Here is a 9,442-nt window from a genome sequence, read left to right as displayed (position 1 = left end):
GAGGGAAAGCAAACACCACCTGGCCCTAAGCAAACAGCATCATCTTGCCGGTGACTCGCTTTTGGAATTGTGATGCTTGCACACACACACACACACACAGAGACATCAACATCAGGACTGGAGAGGGGAACGGAAACATCTGGAAGCAGTCGTTGGATTTACCGACAGCCCTGCTGCATCTAGGGCTGCCTTCCACTGCAAGGAACTTCTGATGTTCAAAGGTTTTAGTGCTGAACAGATAAGAAACTCTCATTGTCCTTTAAAAGAGCCACTTCTAGGCTGAAGAGATGAGCTCTGTGGGTAAAGTGCTTGCTTTGCAAGTGTGAAGCCTGGAGTTTGGATCTCCAGCACTCATGTAAGTGTCCAGAAGGCATGATGGCCCAGCTGTAATCCCAGTGCTGGGGGAGTAGAGATAGAAGGATTCATTCCTAGGACTCACCGGCTGCCTAGTCTAGCCAAATTTAGCAAGAGACCCTACCTCAGAGAGTGAGGTGAAGAGTGACCCACTGAGATGCCAACGTCGATCTCTGCCTTCCACGTGCATGTACGCATAGGTACATGCACGCCCCATACATCAGCACACATATGAACAGGCATACATGTATGTGCATGGACTATGCACACCCATTTAAAAAGACCCAATTCTGGGGCTGCAGAGATGGCTTAGCGGTTAAGGTGCTTGCCTGCAAAGCCAAAGGACTCAGGTTGGACTCTCCAGGACCCACGTAAGCCAAATGCACAAGGTGGTGCATGAGTCTGGAGTTCATTTGCAGTGGCTAGAGACCCTGGTGTGCCCATTCTCTCTCTCCCCCACAAATCAATCAATCAATAAATAAGACCCAACTCTGCAACTGCAAGAGGATGCTGGAGGGTTACCACCTAGGGTGGTACCTCGTGGGAAGGAGCACATGTGGGGGCTGGGATAGCATGCCCATCTTGCTCCTTAGCCCTAGCTAGAGACCATCTCTGCTGGTGGTTCCTGGTGTGACGTGGAGTTCCTGAAGTGTCTATATCACATGCAGAGTTTGTACGAGATGAAGATGCTTTGCCTGCTTATTATGAATGTTGCATTTCAAAGAAGGAAAATGTGAACACCTCGTGTGGTAGCCCTTACATGTCTCCACCGAAGCCATGATGGAGATAGCCACGGCTCACATGGTGGAGAAGTCTACCTTTCGCATATATTTGCCATGTCTTTTCTCCTCTTAGTGGGGTTGCTTTTGCTTTCAAGTGAAACCCATCACTCAGCCCCACACGAGGCCTCCTGTTGAACTCCTCCTATGGCGCCAGATCATTGAGGATGCTTTCCCAAAAATGCACACCCCACATTGCACCCCATGACATACAGAGGAGACTGTGTTCTGCAGTCACGAGCACATCTGTTGTCTTGACAATACTTTGAATTGTGTGCAGCATTTCAGAAATTTCATATTGGGGCCTAGATAGTTCAGTGGTTAAAACAGTTTTCTCCACGAGCCTTCTGATCACAGTTTAGTGCCCCAGCACCCATGTAAAGCAGGACACAAAGTGGTGAATGTGTCGATAATTCCAACCTGCCTATGGCAATGGGAGACAAAGGGTCAACTAGTCTGGTTTTCTCAGTGGCAAACCTTCCCTCCAGTGTGAAGGTTTCTTCCTCCTATTCAAACCTGAAATCACTAATGTCTTTTTTTTTTGGAGATGGCCCAGGATGACTTGGAATTCTCTGTGTAGTCTCAGGGTGGCCTCGAACTCATGGTGATTCTCCTACCTCTGCCTCCTGAGTGCTGGGATTAAAGGCGTGTGCCACCATGCCCTGCTACTAGTGTCTTAAGGGAAGAAAGGGTAGAGGGGGGGCTGGAGAGATGGCTTAATGGCTAAGGCATTTGGCCATGAAACCAAAGGACCCAAGTTTGATTCCCCAGGACTCATGTAAGCCAGATGCACAAGGGGCACATGCATCTGGGGTTCGTTTGCTGTGGCTAGAGGCCCTGACATGCCCATTCTCTCTCTGTGTGTCTCTCTTCTCTCTCTCTCTCTGTGTCTCTCTGCTTGTAAATGAATAAAATTTAAAAAACAAAACAGAAAAAACACCAAACTGACAAATGTGGACAATAGAATTATTTCTACTAGTTTATTTGGTCCATTCAGTGAACAGATAAGTCCCTAGCTGGAAAGTACAGGGTGACTAAGACGTAACCCTGAGGGAAAAACCTACTGGGGAAATTTGTCTAAAAAATTCTGATACGCCCACGCGCGAGGTTTCCCTTTCAGTCCCTCTGTGGTTCTGAGGATGTGTGTGTGTGTCGGGGGGTGCTCAGGCGTCCAGGCTGCTGGACGAAGCGTGGGAGGCGTGCGTAGCAGGTGAAGGTCACTTTCTTTAGGGGAGGGCTTGGGCTGAGGACCTGAGACCTTGTGGCCAGCAGACTAGAGTTTACCACACAGGTTGCTGGGGGCAGATGGTGACCTCAGCGCTTTGTCTTGCCAAGGGCTCTGCTGGCAGAAGCTGGTGTGGCGATTTTGTCACCTGAGCTGCTCAAGGGCTCTTTCTGCCCCAAAGCCCTGCTCTGAAGAAGAAACTCAGAAGTCACACTTGGGGCACAAGGGGGATCTCCCTCCTGTAGGACTTCCTCATCTTTCAGGCCAGTCAGTCAAAGAGGAGAGAAGGGGAGATGTGGGTTCCGGGACGGGGGTGACTGTGGGTGTTGTCCCCCACCGCCAGCCCTTCTCAGGGAAGCTGCTGTCAATCAGCCTCCAATAGTTCAAGAACTTGTGCTGACGTCTAAAGACCACCACAGATGTGCCACACGCCTTCCTGCAGGACTCCTCACAGGGCGAGTCACATTCTCACTTCCTCCTCTCTCCCCTCAATCCCCAAACCATCAACTCACATATTTCTTCTTTATTTTTAGAACTGTTTATCCTCCAACCCTTCTGCCTTGCCCCAGACCTCTTCCCCAGACCTCCAGAGAGAAGTTGTGCAAAGTGGAGCAAGCCATGTCCACAACGGGAAACTACCCTCCTGTGAAAACTTCGCAAGGACACTCTTTCTCCTGGGCATCCTTCCATGACGCTTAGTAAACACTGAGCAGTGAAGTAAAACACCCTCCTCTCCACACTCATCCCCTCAGCCCCTACCTTGAGGAGGAGAGAGCATTACCTTCTAGCACTTTCTTCCTTGGCCTCCAAACTGATGAGGTTTTCAAATGGCTATGTTCAACATCTTACGACATGCTCCCTTGGTGTGCTTTCTAAGAGAAATAAAACAACATGAACCCCGATGTTTGAATCAACCAGACAGGAAGGTGTCAACGTGAGCAGAGACAGTGGCAGACACAGGCTGGCTTGGGCTGTGCCCAAGGTTAATGAGCGTCTTCCCTTGCAGTGAGAATGTACAACCACAAGGTTCTCTACTGATTTTTTTTTTTTTCCTTAATACAGAGCAGGAAGAAGCAAAGGTGATGGCTGATGGTTCAGGAAAGCCAGAGGCACTTCATTTTTCTTTATATTCCCTTTTCTTGGTCCTTCATATTACAGAAGCCTCTTGAAGGCAGACCTGGCCCCAGTCAGGGATTGGACTGGTGGCTTTCCTGCCTCTGAAACATGCTGTGAAAAACTGTTCAGTTTTCACTGAAATGTGGCCAGAGTTGCCCTAAAAATGAGTCATACAGAATGATCTTCACCAGCAACAGCGTCATGCTCAGCGCGGGAGGATTTAGAGCCTAAGGAAGAGAAGGAGAAGTGTACACATGTGACTTAGGGCTTCTGTGGGGAGAATGGGGCTGCTGGGCACCATACAGATTGGATACTTCTGTCTTCAACAACAAAGGTCTCTGTGGGTTATGGAAAACATGTTAGGTTGTTTTCTAGAACTGCTGAGTAAAGTCTACCACATCCACTGCTACAGCAGCAAGAGAAGAAGAGATGTCTGAAGAGTCAAAAATGAATGAAGAGCTGAGAACCAGCCTGAGCTGGCCTGGGCTGTGGGGAGTGAAGGGACGTCAGTGGCCAGGCTTGGGAATTGGAGAGCTTGGGCCGGAATGACCAACAGGAGCCCAAGAGGATCGCTAGGCTAAGAAGAGGAGGAAATTAGAGCTGATGTCCCTCTTTGAGGATGAACCGGAATCAAGAATGGTTCACATGGGAGGTGACAGGGATGCTCATGATTAAGGAGAAATGCTCTCCTCACAATTCATGGCCAAGTCTGTGCTCTCACATGCATAGGATATTGAGTTTTTATTAGGCTGTTCTAGGAAATTAATACCAATTAATAACAAATGCTGTCACAGGCTGATGTTATTCTTGGAACACAGGTTGACAAAAACACGAGATCTCTGGGAGGTCACAGTCTCATCCAAGGTCCTTTGACATTCCCACACGTGTGAGGTCCCAATTGAAGATGAACTCACCATTCAAAACCACCAAATGCATCAAGAAACAATTTAAGGGCTGGAGAGATGGCTTAGTAGTTAAGGCACATGCCTGCAAAGCCTAAGGACCCTGGTTCGATTCTCCAGGTCCCTTGTAAGCCAGATGCACATGGTGGCACATGCTTCTGGAGTTTGTTTGCAGTAGGAAGAGGCCCTGGTGAGCCCATTCTCTCTCTTACTCCCTCTCTCTGTCTCTAATAAATAAATAAAAATTTAAAAAATCTTTAAAAAGAAACAATTTTATAAAGCAAGAGTTAGCAAACAACATTAAAAGTAATTTTAAATCTCAAAATCATCTGATAAGGCCAGATGTGGTGGCACTTGTCTTTAATCCCAACACTTGAGAAGCAGAGGGGCAGAGGTAGGAGGATTGCAGGGAGTTCAAGGCCACCCGGAGACTGCATAGTGAATTCCAGGTCAGCCTGGACTACAGCGAGACCCTACCTCGAAAAAACAAACAAACAAAGAAGCAAAAAAAAAAAAAAAAAAAAAAAAAACCCAAACCCAAACCAAAAACAAAAAACCCATTTGATAAGGTGTAGTTACCAGGTAGATTATCAAATAAGTGTTTAATAAGATAAAAGTTACAGAGGACATAAGCCATGCTGGGGAAATGGCTCAGAGGTTAAAGGCACTTGCTTGCAAGCCTGCTGGCTGGAGTTCAGTTCCCTAGCACCCACATAAAGCAGACACCAAGCAGGGTGCATGGGTCTGTGGTCCCCAAATGCCTACATCAATGAGAGGCAGAGCCAGGAGGACCAGGAAGCTCGTAGACCAGCTAGTGCACACACACTGACAAAGAAAGAGAGACTCTGTCTTGAAAACAATGTGGCAGGAGAAGACAAATACCCTATGGTTGTCCTCTGACCTCCACACATGTACTGTGACATGTGTACATACACATCCACATGTACAGACACATATACAGAGTTTTTAACATTATTTTTTTATCTTATCTTAACTTATCTTATCTTATTTTATTTTGGTTTTTCGAGGTAGGGTCTCACTATAGCCCAGGCTGACCTGGAATTCACTATGGAGTCTCAGGGTGGCCTCGAACTCACAATCTTCCCACCTCTGCCTCCCGAGTGCTGGGATTAAAGGCGTGAGCCACCACGCCTGGCTTAACATTGCTTTATTTTTGAGAGAGGGATAGAAAGAAAGAGGGGGGGGGATGGGTCCCCTGGGCCTTTCCACTGCTATGAATGAACTCCAGACATGTGCACCCCTTGTGTGCATGTACAACATTGCGTGCTTGCATCACTGTGCATCTGGCTATGTGGGGCCTGGAGGTTTGAACATGCGTCCTTAGGCTTCACAGGCAAGCACCTTAACTGCTAAACCATCTCTCCAGCCCCAGTTTTTTTCACTTATTTTATTTGCAAGCAGATAGTCAGAGAGAGGTGGGACGGCGGGGGGTGGGGGGGGGAGAAAGAGAGAGAGGGAGAGAGGGAGGGAGGGAGGGAGGGAGGGGGAGAGAGAGAATGGGTGCACCAGGGCTTCTAGCCACTTCAAATGAACTCCAGATATATGTGCCGCTTTGTGTATCCAGCTATATAGGTTTTTTATAGAACATAATTTCATTAAAAAAGACCCAGATGGAGTTAAATAAGAAAACATAACTCAGAACATATATAATGACTAGAGAGCAGAGAGAGATTTGATGAGAGGAGGTGGGAGCCGGGCGTGGTGGTGCACACCTTTAATCCCAGCACTTGGGAGGCAGAGGTAGGAGGATCACCATGAGTTCAAGGCCACACTGAGACTACACAGTTTCCAGGTCAGCCTGTACTAGAGTGAAACCCTACCTCAAAAAACAAAAAGGGGGTATGCATGGGAAGAAGGCTTCTTACCAATGAATGAGGGGTGTGAAGGCCCACACACATCTCTTCCAGCTGCTCCGGACAGAGAAAATCAAGAGAAAGGCAGTCAGATGATCTCTCAGGAGGGAACACATGAGAACAGATAAAAGCTGTGCCTTCAAGACCCAGCACAGAGCAAACATCCTGCATCAGGAGGTCGCGATCTCAGGAGCGCTAGCAGAGGGCAGCCAGTTGCCATGTGAGCTGTGTGGATTGTGCGGCAGCAACAAAGGAAAACAGAAGACAAGGAAACAAGTTATTCAGTGTGCTTGGAGGGAAAGGCCACCACCCAGGGCTATCATTCATGAACATGTTGCGGGGGAGGGGTAGGGGAACTCTTCAGACAAATCCTAAGAGTGTAGGACACTGAGATCCTTGCTAAAGAGTCAATGTAGAGTATTCCTCAGGAGAGGCTAGCCCCCAAAGAACCGGGGAGATGTGCTTCCATAGTGTGGTGGTTTGAATAGGTGGCCCCCAATATATTCAGTTCTTTATTGTTTGTAGTTTGCATCTGTAGCTACCTGGCTGGAGGCAGTGTCACTGGGTGGATCTTAAGGTGTGGTGGTGGGTTTCAGGTTTCAATCTAAAGATAGGCAAAGTGTGCCTAGCTGGAGTTCCTGAAGTGTGCTGTGGCTTTTGGCTTTTGGGTTGTGGCTTGTGGCTTGTGCTTCTCTCGCTCTCTGCATGGTCCTGTGAAGGCAGGTCAGTTGCTTCTGCCATTATGGAACTTCCCCTGGATCTGTAAGCTTCAATAAATATCCCTTCCTCCATAACTGTGCCTGGTCCGGAAGTTCATCTCAGCGAACCTGAAGCTGTCTGCTACACATAGGTACACATGACCAAATAGTTAATATGTAATGAAAAGTATCACAAAGAGGGTCTGAAAACAAGGTGTGACAACACTGGCTGTCATAGCATGAGAGGGTACGCAGGCATTCAGGTGTTTGAGATACAAGGGTGGCAATCCTGGTTGATTTTAGAATTGATGACGGCAAGACTGCTTAGGAAAATATATGGTGGTAATGGCCCCAGAGCGAGAGTAGCTAGGTGTAGTTTGTATGCCTGGAATCCCAGCTGGGGAAATGGAGGCAAGAGGATAGGGAGTTCAAGGTCATCTCTTGCTATATGAAAAATAAAACAGCCCCCATTAAAAAAAAAAAAACAAACAGAAGAGCTGGGGCGATGTTTCAGAGGCTGGGGAGAGTGAGGCAGGAGGATTGTGAGTTCAAGGGCAGTATGGGTTCCTTTGGGTGTCTCCAAACAGACAGGGCAGGGGGAAAGGAAGTGGCATTAGAATGGCTGGCTGGTCATATAGAAAAAATAAGTTCATCAAGTCATATAATATGCAACATGCATGGGTCGAAATGTGTTGAAAGAAAATGAAGGAGAATGTTTTTATGATCTTGGGGTAGGAAAAATTTTGTTAAACATGTCAGAAACACAAACCATAAAGATGGACATGTTTGGCTAAATATTCTTAAACTTCTTTTGAACACTAAAAATGTCATAAACAATGTGGAAAGCACAAACCTTAAACTGGGAGAAGGAATTTGGCATGCACCTAATCGAGAAAGGGTTGGGGACTGGGGAGATGGCCTAGTGGTTAAGGGGCTTGCCTGCAAAGCCTAAGGACCCAGGGTCTATTCTCCAGGTCCCATGTAAGTCAGATGCACACTGGAGGCCCTGGCATGCCTATTCTCTCTCTCTCTCTCTGTCTCAAATTTAATATAGATAGATAGATAGGTAGATAGATGGATAGATAAAAGAAAGGGCTGAGCCTAGCATTTATGGACAGCTCTAATGAAAGCCCAAAGGCTCTAAATAAGCAATGAGAAGGGACACTGGGCTGAGAAGATGGCTTAGTGGTTAAAGCACTTGCCTGAGAACTCAGGTTTGATTCCCCAGTACCCTCATAAGTCAGACGGCCAAAGTGGTGCGTGCATCTGACTTACATGGATACTGGGGAATCAAACCTGGGTCATTGGGCTTTTCAGGTAAGCACCTTAACCGCTAAGCTCTCTCTCCAGCTCTGCATACTTATTTTTGTAAGCCTCAGCATTGCCTGGGTGGGGGTGGGGATCAAGAGAAAAGACAGTCCCAGCATAACTCACAGGACAGTGTGTTGGTTACAGCCAACTCCAGGGGCAAATTGAACCTTGTTTGATATCCTCTTTAAGTTCTGAGATGGGCATTGATGGCAAGCCACTGAAAATATGCTGAAATTTTTTTAAAAAAACTTATCTATTTGAAGCGGGAAAAAGAATGGATATTCCAGAGTTTCTTGCCATGACAAACGAACTCCAGATGCATGCTCCACTTTGTGCAACTGGTCTGACAGGGTACTGCAGAAACGAGCCTGTGATGGTGGGCTTTGCAAGCAAGTGCCCTTAACTCCTGAGTCATCGCTGTAGGCCAAGATGCTGAGACATTTCATGTTGTGGACTGCTTGCAAAATATTAAGCTAAGTAAGATAAAGGACAAAATAGCCAGAAGAGTCAACCATTTAAAAAGATAGATACCTATGCACTGGAGTCAACTCACTAACCTGTTAGGAAGTTACTTCTGGGTAGATTACAGGTGCCTTGATCTCCTGTAATTCTTTTGTCTTTTTCAAAAATGTGTGTGTGTGTGTGTGTGTGTGTGTGTGTGTGTGTGTGTGTTTTACTTTAACAGAAAAGGGGCTTCTTTGTGGAAATCATGTACCGGGAGAATAACCCCAGGGAGCCAAGGACCGCGGCTTGGACCATTCCTAAGGATATCTAGGGCTCCGTCGCCTGCACAGCATCCGGAGCCAGGACTGGGTTCCCGCCAGTGACGTCAGCGCGGCAGGGCCGGGGGGCTGGGGATGCTGCACCCCCCGTGACTCTGGTTTCGCCTCTGTGAAATGGGCACGACCCGCCCGATGAGGCCGGTTGCAGGCCTCGCGGTGTGGGTCACCGAGCCGGGGTCACGCGTGCGGCCACGGGGCGTTCCGCGGACACGCTGCTCGCCGCGGCGACGCGAACTTGGGGCGCGCGGGGGGCGGGGGCCGCGCGGGGGGCGGGGCCGCGCGGGGGGCGGGGCCGCGGACGGGGGCGCCCGGGCCACCCGCTTCCGTCCGCCCAGCCCGCCGGGGAGTCCCCGGGGCCGGGGCGCGGGGCGGTCCCCGGGCGGGCGCGCGGTACAAGAGCG

Source organism: Jaculus jaculus, chromosome 17 (genome assembly GCF_020740685.1).
Source record: "Jaculus jaculus isolate mJacJac1 chromosome 17, mJacJac1.mat.Y.cur, whole genome shotgun sequence".
NCBI classification, from domain to species: domain Eukaryota; kingdom Metazoa; phylum Chordata; class Mammalia; order Rodentia; family Dipodidae; genus Jaculus; species Jaculus jaculus.
Note: the sequence above shows the minus strand (reverse complement) of the source record.